General features: G+C 47.2%; 1 protein-coding gene across 6 annotated transcripts in view; it reads right to left on the bottom strand.

The window, feature by feature from the left end:
* Positions 1-20,780, bottom strand: part of TBC1D5 (TBC1 domain family member 5) — a 519,218-nt gene that overhangs the window by 277,128 nt on the left and 221,310 nt on the right. Inside the window, exon 2 of one of the 6 annotated variants that reach the window (XM_025198937.1) lies at positions 227-372. The exons of the other annotated variants lie outside the window; for them this stretch is intronic. The gene's annotated coding sequence lies outside the window, so the exon portion shown is untranslated. The remainder of the gene's footprint in view (positions 1-226; positions 373-20,780) is intronic. 6 annotated transcript variants of the gene reach the window in all.

Raw genomic sequence — 20,780 nt, 5'->3', positions numbered from 1 at the left:
ACGGGCAGGAGGAACCTTTTCCTGTTCCTGCACATGCCTCTTGCAGTGTCTCAAAGGGGTTTGAGATGCTGCAAGAGGCATGTGCAGGTTCGTCTGGACACGCCCTTTGGAGGTTAAGACTGGAGTTAAACAAGGCTGCATCATTACTCCAACACTTCTCAATATTCCTTGCCGCGATACTACATCTGCCCACCAACAAGCTCCAGCTGAAGGGAAGCTAAATTACCTATTGGATGTTAAGTAGTTTAACTTCAGCCGATTTCAAGTCAAAGCCAAGACCCACCCTGGCCTCCATCATTGAGCTCCAGTACACTTATGATGCTGTAGTCTGTGCTCACTAGGAAGCACACCATCAGGTAATCACTGACATCTCTACCAAGGAATAGAAGAAAATACGATTGATGTTTAACATTCAGAAGAGTAAGGTCCTCCACCATCAAGCTCCTAATGAACAGTTCACAGCTCAGGTAATCCAGATTCATGGTGAGACTCATGGGAAATACTCAACATTTTCCAATCTCAGAAGTCAACACTCTCAGAAGGCTGACATTAAAGAAGAAATCCAACACTGTGAAATGTACAAGCGCAGCCTTTGGACACATGAAAAAGCGGGTGTTCAAAGATCAAGACATCAGATCTGAAACCAAGCTCATGGTTTATCAAGCAGAATTACAGGTTGCCAGACTGAAAGTAGTGAAGCTTTGTAAGAAAAAAACAAAATCCCCAAAACAACATCTTCTCTTTTATATAATAGAAGAAAGTAGAGGGTCTCTCCACTTCCCCCATTCCCCTTATCAAACCTGAATCACATAGCATCTACTTTTACAATGACAGGGATCAAGATAAGAGAAAACTGAGTAGGCTGCAATATAGGGAACTAGGGAAAAATAGTGAAAGCATTTAAATGGTTGACGAAGGGAGAGAGCTGCTTAACTATTATTTAGGTTGTTTAATTTCAAGGACAGACGCCTAGAATTTGAAGTGCTTCCAAATTGACTGGCGTCACTACCCAAAAAGTTGGTTATGTCAGATTACCTAAAATGTTGACAGTATCAGTTATCAGTTTCATTGCATTACAGCAATTCAGTTTAAAGTCCATAAATTCATGAAGCTACCAATGAAACTACAGTTGGTACAACTGTCCAACTGCTTGGTTTTGTTACTTATGCAGAGAAAGTTCATTGAGTTCTAGATGCAGATTCATGTGTCACAGAATTATAGAAAATTAGGATTGGAAGGGACCTCAGGAGGTTACCTACTCCAACCTCCTGCTCAAAATGTGACCATCCCCAACTAGATCATCCCACCCACAGCTTTCTCTAGCTGGATCTTTAAAACCTTCTGTAATGGGGGGCCCAAGTCTTCTGTCATACTTGCTAGTCTTCCTGCACATCAGGATGGTTTTGTTCCTGCCCCCTCAGTAAGGTTTCTTTAAAATACAACCAGCTCTCCTGGACTCCTTTCCCCCTCAGACTGGCCTCCCGGAATTTCCTACCCATCAGTTCCCTGAGTGAGTCAAAGTCTGCTTTTCTGAAGTCCTTAGTCTGCTGTTCTGCTTCCTTCCTACCCTCCAGATCCTGAACTCAATCATCCTGTGGGGCCTCCTGCCCAGGTTGCCACCCATTTTTACGTTCTCCACCAAGTCTTCCCTATGTGTGATCAGCAGGTCAAGAAGAGCATGGCCCCTAGTTGGCCTCTCCAACACCTGCACCAGAAGTTGTCCCCAGTACTCTCCAAAAACTTCCTAGATTGCCTGTCACTGCCTGTCATTTAGCTTTGCTTCCCATCTTTTAACCAGCTCTCAGTTCACTAAAAAACCTTCCTTTCAATCCCACAGCAAAGCAGGTGGGAAGGGGGGTAGTATTTTGTTTTTTTAAACCCTGAAGGGACCTTGACAAATGCTTTTTGAAAGCCCAAATATACTATGTCAAATGGATCCCCCTTTATATTCTTGTCAACTAAGATGCTCTAAATACATGTTTGAATATATAGGCAGGTCAGTAAAAATGGAGGGACCAAGCCCCACAACTCTTTTCTTACTCATCTCATGGAGCTTCAGCTCCATGACTTCAGCTCTTTGCTCTAAATTTATATCTGAATGTAGGTGATTTGGGATCTACACAGTTTACATTTGCTTAATATGAAATACATTACAATAACTGCTTTGGGTAGCTTGAATATAATTTAAAGAAAAATATGTGGAATTAGCCATTTCCAAGCGGTTGTATATTAAATATACTTTTAAAAATGATTAATATTTTCCCTCCTTCCTGACATCCAATTAAGCACAATATTTTTCTAACAAAAATTAGAATAGAAAATTAAAATCCAACTATGGAAGCTACTGATAGGTACAGTAGACACAAGATGCAAATGAAATATTGTACCAGTGGCCTTCATCACTACAATCCTGCGGCTATTAAAATAAAACTAATTAAATAGCTGTTATTATTAATAAATTATTATTAAAATGCTTGTCTGTTAGCATCTAGTGTAAGAAGATGCAAAAGTATCTTTGCTTCTGTTACATTCCTTTAAAGTAAACAAGGTGGGATGGAGTTTGCTTTTTTTATGCCAGCAGTCTCAAACTTTTTAGACTCAGGGCACCCCTGGATGCTCTTTGGAAAATGCCAGCTCTTAATTTTCACTTTTTTTTTTTTTTGGCTCTAGCACCCTCTGGCTTCTGGCCTAAGCCACTGCAGGCATGTACTTGCATTTCCTGAATCCGAGGGAAATGTCTGTTAATTTCTGTTTCAATTTAATCTGTGCAATTTAGACTAACCCACAAAGACTGAATCGATTCAGCTTCAGGCTTTTTGACTGTCTGTACTTAGGCCTAAAGGCTAAAAACCTTCTTTGATGGTCCCCAACCTGCACAGCTGCAATTTTCCACTAGAGAGCTGGTGAGCAGGGGCCTGACTAGGAGCTACAGCTGTGACTTGCCACTACATGGCTGTTGAGCCAAAATAGGCTTCTATCCCTGCTTTAGGTTGTGGCGGTGGTTTAGAATTTAACAAGAAATAAAGAGGAAGTACATTGAAGAAGGCCTCATGTTTTAATAAACTGGGATTTGGTATTTGAGTATGGGGGGTGCTGGTCATTCTTCCTGGGGGTATTAAGCAAGATTCCCTCCAAGCTGCGCACTTGTGTGGCCATGCACACTTTAAAACAGTATGTACACAAATTTATTAGTACTGCGCACCCACCCAGAGACGGCTGCGGCTTCCCCGAGAGGAGCTGGACAACGAGCTGGGTGCAGAGCACAGCGGAAGCAGCAGGGCCAGCACAGGACACTTACCGGAGGTAAGCTCAGGCAGCGGCTCCTCCCCAAGGCCATGTGCTCCTGGAGGCAAGGTGGGGATGGGAGCTGGGGATGGGGCCTGGCGCGGGGAACTGCTTCACTTCCCAGCCCCAACACCATGTGCCTCCTCGTTCTTAGAGGCATGGCAAGGCGGAGACAGGGGCTAGGGGCTAGCGTGGGCTCCACCGTCTCCAGGGAACTGCTTTGTGGACTCTGCTGGCTCCTGGGAACTGCTCCCTACCCCTGCATCACTTTGGGGAGCAAGGAGGGACACGGCATCAGCTGGGGAATGGAGCAGTGCCCCAGAGCTGGCGGAGCCCGCACCAGCCCCTGTCCCTGCCTCAGGGAGGAGCCACTGCCTGCCCCACACGAGGGCTGAGGAGATTACCTTCGGTAAGTGTCCTGTGCCAGCTCCAGTCCCTCCCTTCCAGTTCTATCAATTGATTGCGTTTGACCCATGGCTGGGCCACAGTATCAATTTTACAAACTGACTGTGTCCAGCCTATGACTGCCCCACAGCACTCCACTGTGCTGCTCTGGGCAGCAGCTAGCATGGAGAAGGGTAGTAGATGGGGCCCACAGAGCTCCACATAGGGCCAAACCCTGCCCACTCCCATCTGGACACTTACTGCCGGACACTTACCAGCGGACCATGCCAAAAGGAGGAGGCGGGACCGAAGCAGCGCACTTATGGACCGCTACTCCTTAGAGGGAACATTGGTAGTGAGGGAAGGCATTTTCTGAGGAGCTTTTGCCCTTGCCCCAGGAAGGAAGCCTCAGTTCATGGGGACCCAATCTGGCCCCCTACCTTATTTGCCTCTCCTCCTCACCTTTCCTAGACCCTACTCCTGTCCCCAACCATGCCCTACAACCTGGATAGCTGTCATGTGCTCTGAAGGCTGTTTGCTTAGGGTGGCACCTCTGGGTGTGGGAAGGTTACACTCCTAGGTGTGGGAGGGGAAATTGGCTTGGTGCCATAACAATCCCCTGGGCAGTAAAAGTTCAGGGGATGGAAAGTTTGTCCACACAGAACAAGAAGGTAGAGGAGGGGACACTGCATCCTGGGGTGCAGGAGGACTGCAACTTGGGTCATCATCATTTCTTTGCCTCCATTTTTCTGAGCAAGGACCGGGTCACCCTCCCCCACCCCCCCGGGACCCCTGTAGGTCCCAGGGGAGGTGCACCCAGGCCTAGGGTCAGTGAGGACCTAGTCAGGGAACTTCTGGAGGGACTGGACATATTTAAATCAGCAGGTCCTGGCAATCTCCACCCCAGAGTGCTGAGGGAATTAGCAGAGGTCATAGTGGGACACCTGGCATGGCTTTACAAGCACTCATGGTGCTCTGGTGTGGTGCCAGAGGACTGGAAAAGGGCCAATGTGGTTCCCATTTTCAAAAAAGGGAGGAAGGAGGACCCAGGAAACTATACGCCAGTCAGTCTTACCTCGGTCCTAGGTAAGCTTTTTGAGAGAGTTATCCTGACGCATGTCCGCGAGGGACCAGCAGGGGAGATTATGCTTAGGGGCAACCAACACAGGTTTATTAGAGGCAAGTCCTGTCAGACCAACCTGGTGGCCTTCTATGACCAGGTCACAAAATCCTTAGACACAGGTGTAGCAGTAGACGTGGTCTTTCTGGACTTTAGGAAGGCCTTCGACACTGTGTCTCACCCCACTCTCATTAAAAAACTAGGGGACTGTGGTGTCAACACCTGGGTCAAATGGGTCACTAGTTGGCTGGAGGGCTGCACCCAGAGAGTGGTGGTGGACGGGTCATTTTCGACTTGGAGGGATGCGGGCAGTGGGGTTCCGCAGGGCTCAGTCCTTGGGCCTGCACTGTTCAACATCTTCATCAGTAACTTGGACGAGGGTGTAAAAAGCACCCTGTTCAAATTTGCAGACGACACTAAGGTGTGGGGAGAAGTGGGCACACCAGAAGGGAGGAATAGGCTGCAATTGGACCTAGACAGGTTACAGAGGTGGGCGGATGAGAACAGGATGGGTTTCAACACTGACAAGTGCAAGGTACTGCACCCGGGGAGGAAGAACCAGCAGCATACCTACAGGCTGGGGAACTCCCTTCTCATCAGTGCAGAGGCAGAAAAGGATCTTGGAGTCATTATTGATGCCAAAATGAACATGGGCGGACAGTGTGGGGAAGCGGTCAGGAAGGCCACCCGTACCTTGTCCTGCATCCACAAATGCATCTCAAGCAGGTCCAAGGAGGTGATCCTCCCCCTCTATGCGACACTGGTCAGGCCACAGTTGGAGTACTGCATCCAGTTCTGGGTGCCACACTTCAGGAGGGATGTAGACAGCATGGAGACGGTCCAGAGGAGGGCCACTCACATGATCAGGGGTCAGCAGGGCAGGCCCTACAGGGAGAGGTTAAGGAACCTGATACTGATACTGAATCTGTTCAGCCTCAAGAGAAGGCTGAGGGGGGACCTAATGGCCGTTTACAAACTGGTCAGGGGGGACCAGCAGGCACTGGGGGAGCCCCTGTTCCCCCAAGCACTCCCAGGAGTGACAAGAAATAATGGTCACAAGCTGGCAGAGTGTAGATTTAGGCTACATATCAGGAGGCACTACTTTATTGTCAGGGCAGCTAGGATCTGGAACCAACTTCCAAGAGAAGTGGTGCTGGCTCCTACCCTGGGGGTCTTTAATGCCTGGATGAACACCTTGCCGGGGCTGTTTCACCCCCGTACTCCCTTCCTGCCATGGCAGGGGGTTGGACTTGATGATCTGCTCAGGTTCCTTCTGACCCTACCAACTATGAAACTATCTATGGGTAATGGCCACACATTAATGGAACACAAGCTGGGTAACACAGATCAGAAATAAACCTGTCCTGGAGTGGCATAACTTTAGCCAGCTAAAGTGTGCTTAAAATTAGTTTCAGGTGTTAATGTGTGGGCAATCCAGGGGTTAAGGGCTCCTGGTGCTACCTAAAATTAATGTGCAGCAAGGCCTTAGCACAGTGGTTTTCAACTTTTATCATTTGTGGACTCCTAAAAATTTTCAAGTGGAGATCTGGACACCTTCAGAAAATGTGCATTGAGGTGCAGACCCCTCTGAATTGCAAGTGAGGGGATTCACATACTTTTGATTGATCATAGTTATATTTCGCAGGCCCCTTAGACATAGTCAGTAGATCCCCAAGGGTCCATAGACCACAGGCTGAAAACCACTGCCCTAGGAAATACATTTTAAAACTCTTTCAAAAAAGCAACACTACACATCTATTCTTCCCCCCTAGAGAAAAGGTGAGAGAAAGAACATGCCAAATAATGGATGTCAAGTCATATCACTTAATGCACTACTGAGAGGTATTCAGAAATTACATTGATAATAACCTACATAGAAATGTAGAGTTTATTTCAGAACATCTCTGAGTCTGAGGTCACCACCAATAATCCGCTCTAGACTGGAATTTCCTGTCTAAGGAAATCATCATAAACTGTTGTTTCACAGATTTCTAAGAAGCTTTCCTTATGCTCTTTAGTTTAAATATATTTTATTCTCCCACTACCGTCCTGTTTCATCAAAAGCATTTTTCCCCCTCCATCCACCTCTGTCCATAATGCAGACTAGGAATTGTCAACATACATCACCAATACATTAAGTCTTCTTGATCCTACTTTCCTCTGACATACAGAAGATCTGACTTGTGCTGGCAGTACATTTTATTAGATATATCAGGAATCCAACCCAACCGTATGTTTCTAGCAAAGCGGAGGGAAAGTGGCTGCCAATTTCTAAGACTTTACTCATCTGATTTGGCTGCAAGGTTACTGATTTTATTTACCTTTTGAACTGCTCCTATCTATTAACTGCTTATTGAGTAGAACTGATGAGATAACTTAGACTAGATTGCTGTGGTTAGTATCCTTCAAAACTAACCATATGAGTCTTAGGACTTTGATGCCCCAAGTCACATAGGGCTACAGACTAGGGCCAACAGTGGAATTTCAGTGCTCAGACTATTTAAACCAGTGACTCTCAACCTGACAGCCACAGCACCCTGTGGTGCCTTGAGATCATTTCAAGGGTACCATGTGGTGTCACTCATTAGGCATGCAAACATGATTTACAAGATAAGGCCAGAGATTTCATATAGGTATTCAAAGTGTTGAAAACATTCAAACCTGTTGCAGACCTGTTGTTCCATTATTTTTCTGTAGTCAAAAAAAAACAAGAGCCAGCATTCTCTGAAAGGGTCCCCTGAGTTTATCCAGGGGTGCCTGGAGTCTAAAAATGTTGAGAACCACTGGTTTAGAGGGACGAGTAAGCAGTACACACAGAGCAGCAACAACTACGCTATTACAACCAGCTAGGGTCTAGCAGCCCATCTGAAGCATTCCCCATCTGACTGCAGGAAAGTCCCAGAATCTTCCTGCAATAAGGGCCAACAAAAGCTAACATAACAGGCTAGCACCTAACCAGTGAACTTTACCCAGTCTAACAACAGAACTAGAAAGGGAGTACCGTTTTAGGACAGGGGCCCACAGACTAAGTCTGTCATCTGAAAGTCCCCAAGATTCATCAGACAGTACCAAATTAAAGGCAGGTATACTCTGTCACTCCGCAACATAATTCAAATACAAAACCCTGAATGTACCCACAGGCATATTCAGTCCTGGCAGCTATGATAATTATCATGTTATTAAATACATAGGTCTATAGTCAACATCATCTCTAAGGTCTCAAAAGAATTTAAAAAACAGCCATGACAAGGGGACAAAAATCAGGTGAATACAAGAAGGATACTGATATACATGTTCTTTAAAGCTGGATCATGTTGTATGGTCCTTTCGTCTGCAAGAGACTGTGGATATTTCAGCCTATGATGTAGATGGTTTGCAGTATCTCACGTGACTGAATAGTCCAATCTGAGATTTGCATGATCTATGGTGTGGTTGCAAACGTATGAGTCACGGTTGGGCGGTTCAGGAGCCGCTCACTTCCTATGGACTCTTTTCTCTTCAAGCTGTTGGAGTCAATTCCTGTCATGGACTTTAATACCCTGGTGGAAAGGATGATGACACTTGTTCCAATAGCATGCCTAAGTTTCCCCATTGTCCAGGATTAATTCCAAATGCCTTCATCTCTCACTTGCACGTGTCTTTATAGCGAAGCTTGGGCCATTCCTGTTCTTCTTGTTCCCTTCGATAATTCACCGTATAGCATGTCCTTGGATATACGTCCACCTTCCAATCTACTCAGATGGCCTAGCCAGTACAGTTGTCTCCGAGTACAGCTGTCACACTTGGTAAATCTGCCCTTTGAAGAACCTCTGTGTTCGTAACTTTATCTTTTAAATTTATGTTGATTATGCAATGTAAACAGTACAGGTGGAAACTGTTTAGCTTTTTTCTCTTGATGTGCATAAGTTCGTTTCCCCACCATACATGAGAGTGCTGAGTATGCAAGCTTTGCACACTAGCATTTTGGTCTCGATGGTAAGCTTTGAATTGTTCCATGCTCTTTTAGTTGGTCTGCTGAAGGCGGTGGCAGCCTTTCTGATCTGAAGTTCTTCATCCAGTGAAAGGTTGATGATCACTGTAGAAACCTAGGTAGCTGAACTTTTGGACTACTTCTAGCTGCTTCTCATTAAGGGCGATTGACGGATCTTGTGAACCCCCCTGTCCTAGTACAACTGTTTTCTTTATGCTGATAGTGAAAGCAAATGCCTGACAAGCTCTTGAAAGGCAATCTATGAGTTCTTGTAGTAGGTTCTTTGTCATGGGCTGTAAGGGCAGCATCTTCAGCAAGTAGAAGCTCCCTGATAAGCACCTTTCTAACTTTAGTCTTTGCCTTGAGTTGTGACAGGTTGAAGAGTTCTTCTGTTCGGGTGTGTGTGTGTGTGTGTGTGTGTGTGTGTGTGTGTGTGTGTGTGTGTGTGTGTGTGTGTGTGAAGGTAAACTTCACCTTCCATATCTTTAAATGTGCAGTTCAGGAGTGCCGAGAAAAAGATTCCAAAGAGTATATGGGCAAGAACACATCCTTGCTTCACACTGTTTTTCATCTTGAAGCTGTCCAAAGTGGACCCATCAAACTGAACAGTTGCTTTCATGTTGTCATGGAAGGAACACATAAGACTAAACAGGATTAGTAGGCATCCTACCTTTATAGGACTGTAAACAGGCCTGTTCTGCTGACTGTCAAATGCTTTGGTTAGATCCATAAAGGTGATGTACAATGGTTGGTTTTGTTCTCTGCACTTTTCTTGAAGTTGACTCAGGAAAAATATCATGTCTACGGTTGATCTTCCAGCCTTGAATCCACACTGAAATTCAGGGTAGATGCGGCTTGCCAGCTGTTGTGGCTGCACCAAGATGACCCTTATGAAAGCTTTTCCTGCTATACTTACTAGTGAAATACCTCTGTAGTTGTTGCAGTTACTCTTATGTCCTTTATTTTTATACAAAGTGATGATGTCTGCATCACACATGTCTTGTGGTACCTCACCCTTTTTCCAGCATTTGAGTAGCAGCTGATGAAGATATAGTAGTAGGCTTTCTTTCCCACACTTGAGAGAATTTCCGCTGGGATGTCATCCTTTCTAGAAGCCTTGCCACTTGATAATGAATCAATGGCCTCATCAATGGCCCTCTTCTACAGTGGACTCTATGACCAACTCTAGCATGTGCTGTAGAGTTGGTATTTGGTCTAGTAATTCGCTGGTGATGTTTCTTTCTTGCAAGTATAGCTCTAAGTACTGTTCAACCCAAAGAGACATCTGCTTGCTTCCATCTGTAATGCCTTCACCACTGCACAATTTGAGAGGGGCAACTTTGTTGACAGCAGAGCCTAGAGCTTTCTTCAGACCATCATACATAACTTTTAGGTTTCCTGTGTCTGAGGCTGTCTGTATCTCTTCACAGAGCTTAGTCCAGTACTGATTTGCACAGCATCTGGTTGCTCTCTGTACCTTGTTTTTTGCATGTCAAAGTCTTGCTTTGGTGCTCACTGTTGGCTTCTTGTTGTATTCCAGATAGCCTGTGTTCTTGATGCTGATGAGACCTAATAGTTCTTCTGCATTTTCTTTGAGCCAGTCTTTATTGGGCAGTCTCTTTTCCTCAATATAGCTTTAACTGTTTCATAGATTGCAGTTTTTAAACCTTCCCAAATTTCTTCTGCCTTCTCTGGTAGTGACTTCCCAAATACGCCAAGTTCAAAAGCCTTCACAAACTCTTGGCACTTCCTCTGACTCTTGATGAAGTGGTATTGATTTGGGGCTTGCTCCTAGGTTTTGCTCCATGTAGTTTCTTGGCTGTAATCTTCACGTTGCTAACTATCAGGGAGTGGCTGGTGTCACAATTGACACCGTGGAACATGCAGGTCTTTTGCACTAAAAGTAGGTCTTTTCTCTGAACAACTACAAGGTCTAGTTGGTGCCAGTAGCCTGATTGTGGATGTCACCATGACATGTTGTGGCAATCTTTTCCAGCAAAGTATGAATTGGTAATGCAGAGCTGGGCTTAGACGCAGAATTCAAAAAGTTGTTGGCCATTTTCATTCATCTTGCCAAAGCCAAAACGTCCTAGGCAATTTGGCCATGAGTTGTTGGCTGCGCTGACTCTTGCACTGAAGTCTCCAAGGAGGAATAGTTGCTTAGTTGATGGTATTCCTTTGATGACTGGGTGCAGAATGTTGTAAAATTTATCCTTCTCTTCAGGACTAGAGTTAAGTGTTAGTGCATAAGCGCTGATGTTCACAAAACCAATGGTCATCTGAAATCTAAGTGAGATGATACACTCTGACTTCCCAACAGTTGTTTCTATGTTTTACCAGCTTGTTCCTCACAGTGAAACTGATGCCATACAGCCAATTTTCTTCGGTGCTTTACCTTGCCAAAAGAAGGTATAATTGGCCTCTTGGATAAAACCAGCCCCTGCAGGTCTTGTTTCCTGGAGTCCTGCAATGTCAACATTGAGTCTGTATAGCTCACGGTCAATCAAGACCTACTTCCATATGCTGCTCATGTGCTGTAGGTCTGATCGTCTGTCAAGCCAGGACACACGCTCCTGACATTCCAGCGTCCAAGCCAGAAAGTTCTTGGTTTCTCAGTTTTGCCAGGTATGAGATCTGTGTCTGCTTTTTGCCTTTTGGCCTAGCCCCATGCACCCAATGAGGCAGAGACTGTGGCAGGTCAGTACCTAACTGTCTGGGGGCTGCCCGGCATTATGGCGGGTGGTAGTTGACCAATGGAATGCAATGTTTCCTTCCCACCACCAAAGGTGCCTGCCTATGCAAATCAAGCGAGAGCCAATGATTTGTAACTGCCACCTTCTGTGTTGTATCCATGCTGCCAGCAAGGATGGAGTGTCCTCTCCATGTGGTGTAGCTGCAGTAGCCTGGGCAATTGTTTTGCTTCTGTATCAGCATCCCCTTCTGATTTTCACTGGTTTGGTCCAAAGAAAAGACAGAAGTTGATACGTTTAGAACCAGCTACGCTGCAGCAGAAGTTGCCAGTGCAGAGGAGGTCTTCCATCTGTCTGCCTTTCAGGGGCTCCACTCCTAGATTGGTTGCCAGCCACAGCTGAAGAGCCCAATCTGCCCTTTGTGGATACCGTTGGCAAAAATCACTGAGTTATTGTGCAAGTCTGCCTTTTGATGATGGCATTTCTTCCATCAAGGGTTCCACTACCCTCCTCAGGTGTTCATCTGCCTGAAGCTGTTGGCACTTCCCGAGGTTGCCAGGTTAATTAACTGCTGTCCAACACTCGGCTTTGACCAGTCTAGGTTGCACCGCTTATGGTCATAGTGGTAGCAGGTTTTTAATCCTGACCTGACACTAAAGCTGAATCATACTGCAGTCCTATGTACCAGCAATTAGGACATTTTCTATTATTTAAGGCAATGCATATGCAAATAGACATTTTAGGGCATTCTGTCATTTGCATAAATTCTCCACATTTGTGAATGTTCAGCTTTGGCAAATGTGATAAGTAGTTGAACCAGCAGAAGCAACTGGTTGGGAAAATAAAATAACAAACACAATATTTTCTTACATTTAGAAATAACTTTTACTTAGATGATTTGAAACTGTTTCCTAATTTAACATGCTTTTTATATAGGAGAAGGTGGGAATACCTCCACAGTATGACAAAGGATCTAACAAAAATTTGCCTCCCAAAGGTCACAACAATGAAAAGGCATTTTTTAAATGCAATCTTCATACATTTTCAAAACAACAATATAGAATACAGCATTTACAAATATTAGTGTTACCAAAGACAATGGTGATGACTAGAGAACCTATACTATATATGTTGATGAAAATTATGAAATGATTATATTATCAAATGGGTCAGCACACTGACAGTCAACCCCCTCCGCACAAACTATTAAATCTTAAGGACTTCCATTTATATAGGAAAATCTTAGTATATCTTAGAGGCTGAGATTTGGAAATAACTCAGGACCTCAGACACAGGAAGCTTGGTCAGGTTACAGGAATGAAAGTAGTATGCTTTCATCAGAGAGGTCAAATATAACAGTGAAACCAACCAAGAAATAAGGAAAATAGAGATGAACAAGATGAGGGAATCTCTAGAATTCAGTGACACCACAGGCAGGAGGTGGCTTCCTAAGCTACTTAGAAGTCTCTGACCACTCAAGGGTGGTGAGAAAACTGAGGCTGGGTACTGCTTGTAAGCATTCACTATTTTGTCTAGATATGTACATTTCTTCAGTTACTCATTTCTGGAACTCCTAAAAATTCTTAGTGACTGTTTGATTTGACTATCAAGTGTTCCTGAAAAGGTAAAATTCAGAATTCCCACACAGGCAACTCTGAGAAGGATGTGAATAATCAGTTTGCCCTAAAGTAACCAGGCCATGTGTCATTTCCGTGCCCAGCAACCAAGCAGCATGTTCTAGTAGGGGGGTTCAACCCCTCACCTGCAGGCCAGATACGGACCCTGGTATTCTGTCATCCAGCCTATAGAAATCCTCATGGGTCTGGAAACTTGGTGGCAGGGAAGTAGTCTACTTCTATGCTGCCAGATTTCTGGACCTATGGGGAGACCCAGGCTTGCACTAGTTCCAGAATGCAGGGCTGGGTGGGGGCAGGACCAGGCCCCAGGGCCCAATCCCATTATGCAGGACCTGACCTTCCCCACACTGTACAATAGGTCAAGGTGGTGGGTGTCCAGGAGCAGAAACTCTATTGGGGCTATGCATTAACAGTGAACATATATTCATCTCCATACCGTGTTGGGTCATGCTGTATCCAGATCCACACTTGCAAAGCATGCCCCACCTGCTGCCCCCACTCTACAGATGGCCAGTCCTGAAAGAGAAGTACTGTAGCTGTCTTAGAGCAACTCTAAGAATGTGCCTATAAGAGATATGCTCAGGCCTACTCTCAGTAGGCTCCGAAGTCTTATTTCACAGTGAGAGTGATCAGACAAGCCATGCTTGAAGGCAGTGCTCCAGGGCCCAGCACAGAGACAGTGTAGAAAGGCCCAAAACGTCATGTGTCCCCCATGTGGATGAATCTCAGCACACCCTCTCAGGGCGCGTTCACACATGCAAGCACATGCACTTCCAGCAGCTCAAATGGGAGCAGCACAAATTTGAGTCAGAGATTTTTGCCTTGGCGCGTGTGCCTGGACATGCACTTCAGCGTGGGGCAAGTTGTATCACTTGGGGCAAAATAACTCTACCCATTTGCTCCCAGATCTGAAGCCAGGGGAGCTAGAGCCTGGGGCCAGCACCTGTGTTGGTCCCAGCAGTATAAAAAGCTGCCTTATCAAGCAACTCAAGGCTACTCACTCTTGGGACCTTCTGGAGCCCAGCCAACTGGTATCTGGGGACACTAGCCCCCTTGTGCCAACTGGACTGCTGCAGCAGCCCTAACCGAGAGTTCCCTGCACCCTCTGCCCCAGGCGCGGGTAAAATGTGGCCCGGGGGCCAGATGCAGCCCACCAGTCTATTCTATCCAGCCCACAGGGCCCCTAAAAAATTTAGAAAATTAATATTTATCTGCCCCTGGCTGCCTATCATGCAGCCCTCGATGGCTCGCCAAAACTCAGTAAGGAGCCCTCTACCCAAAATAATTGCCCATCTACCCACTGCAGCAGTCTGGCAGTTGGGGCTCCTGCCTGGCTATAACCGGCTGCCACCTGCAACAGCATGTGGCCCCAAAGCTCCGCACCTGCCAGACCCAGATGGGGACTGCATGGCTACAGTAGAGGCTGCACCTGCTGCACCAGCTGCCAGGGGACTGTGGCTGTACAGTTGGCCTTTGTGCGGCAATACTGCCACGTGTGCCGCCACCCTGCCATCTCAGCAGCTATCGCCCGGAAGATGTTCTCTGTCAAACATGTCCTCCTGGCTCCAAGCGGCCAGGTGGTCAGCTGGGTCCCGGGTGACAGCCCTGAGCAGGCACCTCTGCCTCGGTCCTGCCACTTTCCTCACTAGCAGGAATTCTGGTGTTTCCTATTTAAAAACTACAAAATCACTGATAAAAAAATCCAAATTCACTCATTAAAATATCCCAGAAATCCATGTTCTTCCACAATTAAAACAAAAGACCACTATATAGATATCTATATCTAATCTCTCTCTCTCTCCATCTATCTATATCTATATATACCACACACACAAACAAATTGCCTACCAAGCATGATGGGAAGGGGGGGTGGGCAGGGACAGAGGTCTGCGTCACACCCCCACCTTGGGTCATGTCCACACGTCCACCTTCTCTCCCTTCCTCCCCGCTCTGCCTCAGGTCTAGCCCCACTCCCTTCCTTCCCCGCCTGCCACTTCAGGCCCCAGCCCCCCCCATCGTTTCAGTCTGGTCCCCCCCTGCTACTTCGGGTATGGGCCCATGCGCCCCCACACTCCCTGCTGTTCAACCCTGCGCTGCTGCTGCCGCCTCCCAGGAACAGGGAAGGGGAAGGGAAGCTTGCACACAGTGGCAGCGGCGGTGGTTGGTGGCTGGCGCTGGTCAGAAGCGGCCGGCAGGTGGCTGCGGTGACAGTAGCAGGCAGCCACGAGCTGCCACCAGTAAGGCCCCTGCCCCTTCCCACTCCCCTTCCTCGCTGCCTCCCCCTCCCTGCCAGCTGTTGTGGGGGGGAGGGGGGGGCTGCTCCAGCCCCTGACTCCAAGGAGCACATGTCTGGGCAGAGCAATCTGACTGGCTGCCAAGACAACCAGTCAGAGTACAACTAAAGCATTATGGAGAGACAGACAGACTAAGGTTTTTATAGTATTAGCTGTGCACTAGCGGGCTGGGCCAGGTCTATTCAGCATGGACAAAGCCCGGGTCACAGGGCAGCGTTGCTGCTGGCTGTGCCTGCAGCCAGGCCACAGCCACAATGGCTGCTGCTGCTGCCAGTGCTGTGGGAGGCAGGGGGGGGGCAGGCATGCAGCAGCCCCCTCTCAAGCCCCTCCACAAGCCCACCCACAGACCACACCTCCCCCCCACCATTCCCCACTCCCAAATCCCCACCACCACTCCACATGCTGCACCGATCCCTCCACCACTCCTCACACCCATAAACCCCCCACCTCAACGTCCCTAGTTACCCGTGAGAGTCTATGAGAATTTTACTTCCTCTGCCAAATTTGATGCTCTTTCTGGTCCCTGCTCCTGAGCCATCTTTCCTTTTCCTGATTTGTTGCATGCCATCTGTTGTACACATTCCACAGATTGTCCACTCCTGGTTTAGGTCATGGTAGATTTGAATAAGAGACCATTATTACTGACCTCTGCTCTGTCTAGGATTGTTTGGAACTAGCCACTTTGTGTCCATGCAAATGGTCCAATATGATGTAGTACTGCTTTCCCAGCAGCCTAGATCACGGGTAATACCAAATAGATAATGAAAGCACAGTTAGCAGCCTATGATAAAAATTCAAGTATACATGTTCTTTCTATCTAAGGTTGATTCTTACTTTACCTTAGCAATATTGAGGATCAAAAAGTATGGAGTGCTAAGTACAAAATGAGCGGCTGAACAGTCTTTGACTGTGTTCAATTTGGCCACATCTTACAGTAGCTGGAAAGACAAAAGTAGCTCTCTCAATCTATTCCTCTCTCACCAACAACAACTTAAAAAAAATCATCCATAACCCATTAAAAGTTTCTCCTTTCCTTTTATTAGGAACAAAGAGCATATTACAATTTTCTATGTGAAGAATGCTATTAAGTAATAGCTTGTACACTAATTAAAGCAAATGTAATTGTGAGAACACACTGACATTGTTAAAGTAAATTACCCAATTCGTTAATAGTTTCATTTCAAGTGACCTTAATTGTATTAATTGTGATATTGAGCAAATTAAATTGAAGAGCATTAAATATACTGTTCCAGTTTGTCCTCAGAGGATCAACTTCCCCATTACATTAATGAAGGAATACAGTCTACTATATTCTTCAAAATATTCACTACCATATGACAACTGATATACGTTAGATTACAAATATATCATAGCTCTGAAATGGTTAAAGCTACCCTGAGTTGTACTGCTGCTTTGCAATTTAAACATTAAGAACTTGAGGAAAAAAACAAAAACTGTTAGATATATGAAAGAAGTCAGATGCAAAAGAGCACAGATTCTGAAATTTCTTCTCTCAGGTTTATTAAGTCTTTGCTGGAGAAAAATGGGAACGTTTAATAAAACCCAGATTTCCTCCGACAGAGTGCAAATGCATTTAAAATATTTTATACTTGAGAGAAAATTATTCCAATAGGCTCCTGGAATGAAAAAAAAAAAAAAAAAAAAATCACTAGACCACAAGAAAGTTTCAAAAACAGGAAAAGTGGAAAGGTAACACATGCCCATATATACTGCTTCGCAACAGAGGCAATGATAGGGTTTTTATTTTAATATAAATTGGAATAAATCACCAGAACAAGACAGATATGTTTGAAAATTGAACTTTATTAAAATAAAGTTTGGGTCTAACATTTGACCTTTTAGATTTAAAGTGTCAGAGCCCAAGCCCTAGTTTTTTCCCCCCAAATATTAAAAAGACACTTAGAAAAGTAAATCTGAAGTAATGTGATGTTAAGTTTTTCTGTCATACAAAAGATCACACTTTGGAAGTAACTTAGATAATTTATCTTTAGGTTTGAAAGCTTGAAACAGACAATTCATTTAAGATCTGGTGAAAGAAGGGACCAGGCATATATAAGCTGCTCCAGAACACTCGTTCTTATTTCATCTCCTGGAGGTATGCAATCAACCCAGTTCCTTAAATACGGGATGAGAAAAAGCATACATTGCAAAGACAGGATACAGAGGAGGTAGTTGCATGTATATGAGTAAAGGGATCAATGAAACTCTTAGACTGCGTAACTGTGAAAAGTTCAAGGACTGGCAAGAGTAGAACTGAGGTTCTGTATTGTGAGGAAGACTTTCAGCCTGCTCCCTTGAGTTTTAACATAAAATGTGCTTCATCACCTCTACATTTTTAGTTAAAATGGTTTTCTACACAGGTTTTTCCTAACCTTCTCCTAACAAGGTTTTTTTTTAAATTTACCTTTGAAAATGATAGGGTAAAACAATATCTCCAAAGTATATGCACTCCTATTGAAAGAGAATGACCTGAACATGCTTTGATTCTTGGGGAAGAAACGTGCTAGATTTTTCTTTAAAAACTTATTTACCAGTAAGAAGTGAAACTGAATTCATTGCGATTTTACACCAAGGTTGGGCAAACTTCCCTCCGGCCCATGGAACCTCTTCAAAACCCAGGTAATGGCAGCTCCTTCTCTAAAAGCCTCCAGCAGCAGCCGGCGGCACCAGCTGCAGGCTGCAGCACCTCAGGCTGTTTACTTGGGTTCTGGTTGCGAGGCAACTGACCCTGACCTCAGGCCTCGCCCCGCCCCTGGCTCAGGCCACGTTTGCAGCTTGAGAGGGGTGAGGGGGCTGGGCCAGAACCAGTGGTGCTGGTGAGGGGAAGGAACGTCTGGGCCAGCTTCTGCCTCCTCACGGGACTAGAAAGGGCCCTGCCCTGCAGGTCAGCCCAGGAAAGCAGCTGCTAGGCAGGCTTTCCCCGTACCATGCCACTTGGGCTGTGCAGAGTCAGGCTGGGCTGCAGCTCTGGCCCAGTCGGCACCAGGGAGGAGAGGTGGTGGCAGAGCTATATGCTGCTCGGGATGGGACGAGCCCGGCTGGAGCGGCAGGGGTTCAGCTGCACTTTTCCCCTACCTGTGCCAGTCAGTCCCGAGCAGCGCACAACTCCGCTGCTGTTTCTCCTGGCTGGCGCCGACCCAGCCAGGTTCATCCTGTCCCCAGCAGCATGTGGGAAGCCAACTTCAGTTGCATGCTGCTCCAGATGGGATGGGATAGGCCCAGCCGGGTCGGCACCAGCCAGGAAAAGCGGCATGCAGCTAAAGCCGGTTTCCCACATGCTGCTGGGGATGGGAGGAGCAGGGCCGGGTAGGGGGGAGCCTGGCCGGGAATGGGGAAAGTGCAGCTGAGCCTCTACTACTCTGGCCGGGCTTGTCCCATCCTGAGTGGGACACAGCTTTGCCGCTTCTGCTGGCCGGTGCAAATCCAGCTGGGTTCGTCCCATCCCCAGTAACGTGGCAAACCGACTTCAGCTGCATGCTGCTTTTCCTGGCCAGTGCCAACCCGGCTGAGCTTGTCCCATCCGGAGCAGCATGCGGCTGAAGCCAGGTTCCCATGTGCTGCTGGGGACGGGATGAACCCAGCCAGGTTGGCACCGGTCAGTGCTGACCCCACCCAGGTTGGCACCGGTCAGCAGAAGCGGCGGCAGAGCTGTACGCCGCTCGGGACTGACCGGCGCAGGTAGGGGAAAAGTGCAGTTGAGCCCCTGCCACTCCGGCCGGGCTTGTCTGGTCCCCAGCAGCATGTGAGAAGCCAGTTTCAGCTGCATGCTGCTTTTCCTGGCCGGTGCCAACCCGGCTGGGCCTGTCCCATCTGGAGCAGCATGTGGCTGAAGCTGGCTTCCCCATGTGCTGCTGGGGATGGGGTGATCCCAACTGGGTCAGCACTGGCCAACAGAAGCGGCTGTGCAGCCTCCTGCCTTTTGAGACCAGCTGGCGCAGGAAGGGGGAAAGTGCAGCAGCACATGGAGAAGCCGCCACTTGATATGGGACAGGATGGGCCGGCTGGGCTGCACCGGGGAGGGAAAGCTGCAGCTGAGCCCCTTGCAGCTAGGGACGAGAGGGGTCCTACAGCACTGGAGGGGGCTGTGCTGGTGAGGGGACCAGGGCCTGGGCTGGCTTCTGCTGTGCCACAGGGGGTGGACTGGGATGGGTCAGGACCAGGTCATGCTGGAACCAGCGATGGGTCGGGGGTTTGGCCAGCTTGTCATGACTGGGGTGTGATGGGGTAGGCTGGGTCATTGCTTGTGGAAGGGGTCTGGTGACCAGTACTGGTCAGGGGAAGGAAAACTGGGCTACGTTCTTCTGTCCTGAAGGTAAGGAGGGGCTGAGCCAGGTTCTGTCTGGAAGGGCAGGTTGAGCTGATTTATGCAGTACTGTGGGGTGCCAGCTCCTGCCTTGCAGCTAGGAACCCTTGCTGAGAGGGGATAGGTCTGGCCATGAGGTCCTGACCTTGTAGCTGGGAATCAGGTGCTGCCAGGCTGGCCCTAGCTGGCTCCTTGCCCCACATGTAGGTCCAGGCTTGCAGCTGGCAACTGCCTGCTGCAGCCAAAACAGGACAGGCAGGGCTGGCTCCTTGCTGTGCTATGTAGGTCTGGGCCTTGTAGTCAGGAACTACTTGCCATTGGGGCATGGGCAGTCAAGGGGTACACATTCTGATGTCAGGGATCATGTAATGAGGGTAGGGGATTCTGGGACAGATATGGCGAGCAGGGCAGTTTCCTGTTGGGTGGGTGGGTCTTATGACACAGACCATATGACAGGGTATAACTTTCAGTTTCAAGGCCACCTCTCCAAAAGGAGTACTTCCAGGGGCAAGGGGAGGGACTTCCAGTGGCAAAGGTCAGGGGTTAAGGGGCGGGACTTTTGGTCCCAAGATGGCAACCAGGGGACAGGGCAACTGTGAAGGGGCAGGGCTACGTATGCCACCCTCAACAGATCACTAAAACTCATCAAGCGGCCCTCCGCCTGAAATAATCGCCTGCCCCTGGTTTACATGAACATAGTGAGATGCATAATCCTACTTATTCAACAAACACCAGGTCAAGAAAGAACCGATTCCAGCTGTCCCACTACTTAAGTGATAAAGATGATGGAAGAAGCACTTTTGCATCTGTATATATTTTCCTTGCCGCTGACTGGCGGACAATGGGCGGTCCTCTTGGCCAATTAGCAGTGAGGGACGGGGGAAAGCCGCCATCTTTGCTGCCCCTTTCATGCTAGTGGGCCGCAAGGCTGGGCTGCAGTGGCCCTGAGGACTGCTGACTCCCATTAGCCAGTGTTTTATTTTTAGTAAGCTTTTTCCTAACAATTCTGTTCCCAAATCATACCAATCGCCATTTTCACGAGGTTCGCAGAAATCATTTTTTTTAATTTTCTGTGA

The sequence above is a fragment of the Alligator sinensis genome, unplaced genomic scaffold (assembly GCF_000455745.1).
Source record: "Alligator sinensis unplaced genomic scaffold, ASM45574v1 scaffold29_1, whole genome shotgun sequence".
In the NCBI taxonomy this organism is placed as follows: Eukaryota; Metazoa; Chordata; order Crocodylia; family Alligatoridae; genus Alligator; species Alligator sinensis.
This window is presented reverse-complemented; position numbering and strand designations above follow the sequence as displayed.